This window comes from Saccostrea echinata, unplaced genomic scaffold, assembly GCF_033153115.1.
Source record: "Saccostrea echinata isolate AGI-Se365-2 ecotype Australia unplaced genomic scaffold, CSIRO_AGI_Sech_v1 ptg000036l, whole genome shotgun sequence".
In the NCBI taxonomy this organism is placed as follows: Eukaryota; Metazoa; Mollusca; class Bivalvia; order Ostreida; family Ostreidae; genus Saccostrea; species Saccostrea echinata.
In genome coordinates, this window is record NW_026889785.1 from 8,563,260 (window position 1) to 8,567,048 (window position 3,789).

The 3,789-nt window shown below is 32.4% G+C and overlaps 1 long non-coding RNA gene across 1 annotated transcript; it reads left to right on the forward strand.

Moving 5' to 3' along the window:
* Window positions 1-1,572: 1,572 nt before the first annotated feature.
* Window positions 1,573-2,745, forward strand: LOC133199766 (uncharacterized). The gene is made up of 3 exons (XR_009722842.1): window positions 1,573-1,611; window positions 2,111-2,181; window positions 2,622-2,745. It is a non-coding gene; the product is annotated as an uncharacterized LOC133199766 (long non-coding RNA).
* The last annotated feature ends 1,044 nt before the right edge of the window (window positions 2,746-3,789 follow it).

Here is a 3,789-nt window from a genome sequence, read left to right on the forward strand (position 1 = left end):
ATTTTGGTTTTTATCGGATGAAAGTGTACTACGTCATTTTTGACGCCACTGCTGCAGCAGAAGTATTGGGTGTTAGAAACAAGTAAGTGCTATCAGTTATGTTTTTTAAGTTGGTTTATGGTGTTTTAAGAGAATTTCATTACGGTTATAGATTCATACGAACTCTTAGTACTCTCGTGACTTGCATAACATCTAACTGTAGTTGTAATTAATGCAGTTCGTAAAAAACGACACATTCAGTGATCTTATCTAGGCGTACATGCTACATTATTTTAGATTTGTTTTCGATGATTCACGAATGGAAAAACTATTTAGCATTGCTAACTTTTCAGATTTGTTGGATAGACTGCACTTTACCGGTACGGCCGCCATTTTGATTCCAGATCCGCGCGTGAGATGGCACGGCGTAAATACTTAGCAACGTATCAACTATGATGGGTGACGCCATTTTGTTTTGTAGGGAAGCGAAAAAAGGTAGCAACGTCATACCTTTGGACTGCACTTTACCGGTACGGCCGCCATTTTGATTCCAGATCCGACTCGATTAAATTGGTGCATGCACCCGTTTCTTTGTTCTTGAACTCTATTGAATGGTTTACCGTCAAATGGGTATATCCTTCCTTTTCTAACGAGGAATACGCTTTCCAACAATCAGAATAAATTGTGGTTCCAGGCTCCACGTATTTCTGAATAATTGGAACAAGTGTGGCTGCACTTCTATCACTCACAACCTCAAAGAAGCATCTCTTGGATTCTCTCTCAATGCCACCGAAAATCCTGACACCATCCACTCTTTTTCCACGATGATACTTTCGCTTACCGAATTTGCTCTCGTCAATTTCCACAGAATTACCTGGCCCTCCAATCTTCTCGCTATCTTGTCGCAAAATGCATAAGCATACCTCCCTAGCAAAATTTCTCCAGTCCACTATTGTATGTTCGCTGCCTAAGTTTAACTCGCGTGAAATAAATTCGCCAGGTAAGTCATAAATCCAATAATAAGTAAGTTTTACAATCTGTTCCAGTAACAGCTGTGATTTTGAAAACCACAGAAGGCAGGCTCGGGTCACGTGACTAGCAACGTCATACCTTTGGAATGCCGGCAATGAACAGAAAGTAACAGGTTTGTTTTGGAAACCCAGAAAATTCTGATTAATAAACTTCGTTAAGAAAACGAGGTTTATTAACATGAAAAATGACGAGGATTTCAAAAAATAGATTATTTTTGCATTTTATTGCCGTTTTAACGAAATCGTCACGCTGACGCGTGACTCTATTATATAGGAGGAGCACGTGCTATTTTGTACGTACCGGTAAAGTGCATTTGTCCCGATTTGTTTTCCTTTTGTCGACAGTTACGTTTGCATATTTATGTACGATCTTGATGAAAGTGAAAGTAGAAATTTTGCATTGCAGTTTGTGTGTAGCCTATGTTAGATGGTTATCCACTCGGCTCTTTTATCAAATTTTTAATGGAAAATGTTTGTTTTTATTATTTATTAAGCAATTGGAGTTCAGTGTCAGAGTGCCGTTTTTATTGAAAGAACCCAAAGCTGTTAAGACTGACGATTCAACCCTGATTTGACTGAAGATTGCACGATCACAATACAGGTGAAAAGAATTACATATAATAATCACAGTATTTACAGGGTGCATATAAGTAATGACTCTTTAATAACAAAATAGTTTTTGAGAAATTTCTTTTTGCTTCTTATGTGGCAATATATGCAATGTATACGCCAATAAAGATACTACTACTTAATTCTACACTGTTTTGCATTTATTTACCAAAAAATTGTACTGTCTTTTTTTGGCTAAAATATTGAAGGTATGAATATGGATAGAACTTGCTGGCTTTTAAACTATAGAATATCTGAAAGATGATCAATTTCAGCCTAATCTGGCATTCAAGATATTAGTGTATATATGTAAATGTATTTGAAAGTTCATCAGCTAATTTATTACTTATTTATATATTAATTGACATCGAATTTTATTTCAACACTAGAGAAACTAGAGACTTGTACTCACTCTCTTTCAAGTTTCTTTTAAGTTTTGATTGGAATTTGATTAGAAAGTATTTACTGTATTTATTTTATAATTTGTATAGGTTCAATATACAGTCTGTCTGCTATGAATAACATGGAAGAACACCACGACCCTAGGCTTGCTTCAGAATAGGTAAGTACAACCTGTATTACAAGCTTTGTTTTCTTCTTCCAAACAAAGTTTTTCGATATACTGGAAACAAAATGTCTATTTCTCTGCCTGTATTTTTATTATATCCAAACATACATTTGTATCTGATTATCCATTTGATATTAATATATTATATTATTTCAACATTCCAAATTCATTTGTATACATTTAGAGAAACTAGTTGTATTTTTTATGATTTTATTATTAAGCATATCTTCCAAGAGAGAAATTGTCTTGGACATAACATTATATGGTGTTACACAACACCATATAATGTTTTATGAAATTAGTTTTAACTCATATCATAACTGATAACTGTTTAGGAGAATGGGGTATGCATTTGTTTGCACATGCATATGACAAATATATTCAGTGTATGAACTTAAATTACACGTAGACTTTAATTTGTACATGTATTTTAGAAAACCTGTATTAATCAACAGAACCTTAAAATTGGAGACTCCACTGAAGTGCCACCCGGTACCTTAACATGTGACAATTTCAAATCCTATGATGAGGTTCCAAGGGGTTGTAAAATGAAAGAAAACAAAGAACAGGCCAAGAAACAATTTTTAAGTGCTCAAAGTAATTACTCTTTGTGCTAACTAATACTGGTATATATTTATTAATTATACATGTAATTGTAATGAAATTTGGACGTCTTAATTTTTATTATTTCTTCTTTATCATATCAGAAGCAATACAGTCACTGTCAGGGAAATAAAGCCAGAATTATGTAAAAATTTGAAAAAATAAACTCAAGATTAATGCTTGAGATTGTGTTCTTTGATTTCTTATTATTAAGTGATTAAAGGACAAGAGTACTATTTAGTTAAGTTTGCAATCCAAAGAAATACAAAATAATTAAACAATAAATGTAAATAAGAAATAAAATTAACATATGATTAACATATGAAAAACATATGAACTTAAACATATGTTAACCATATGTTCATACATAACATAAAAGCAACATATGTTAAACATATGATCAACATATGTTCATAAACATATATAAAACATATGTTGCTCGTTTTTTATGGCGAACATATGTTTCAGAACATATGTTCAACGTATGTTCAACATATGTTAAACATACGTTGCAATTTTTCCTGTGTTATAGTAGACTAATTATTAACAGAACAATTCGAGGTCTTTCCTTCTTTGAATTTCAATATATATATATTTTTTATATTTTAATCTTTACATTTAAATTACATGAAAAAAACTCGCAAATTGCCTGAAAGATTGATACATTTTTTTAAATGTAATGGCCTTGACCTTTGAACTTGATTAGATACCGAGATAGATAAAGTATGTTTTACGATGTTTATTACAGCATCCATCAACTTGAGAACAATACTAATGAATCATGCACTCATTACTGACCTGTCGCTCATTATATCAAAGAAAAGTAGGGCTAATTTAAAATTAAGAGAATGTGAACAAAAAAAAAATAGTACTATTTTTTTTAAGATCGGACTCGGTATGCGCAATATGTTAATCGTTGAGACAGCATACATCGAAGATGATATTTCCACCCTTCTTCCTAAGTCCCTATATATTTTACTGGTGAGTGTTTACCATCTA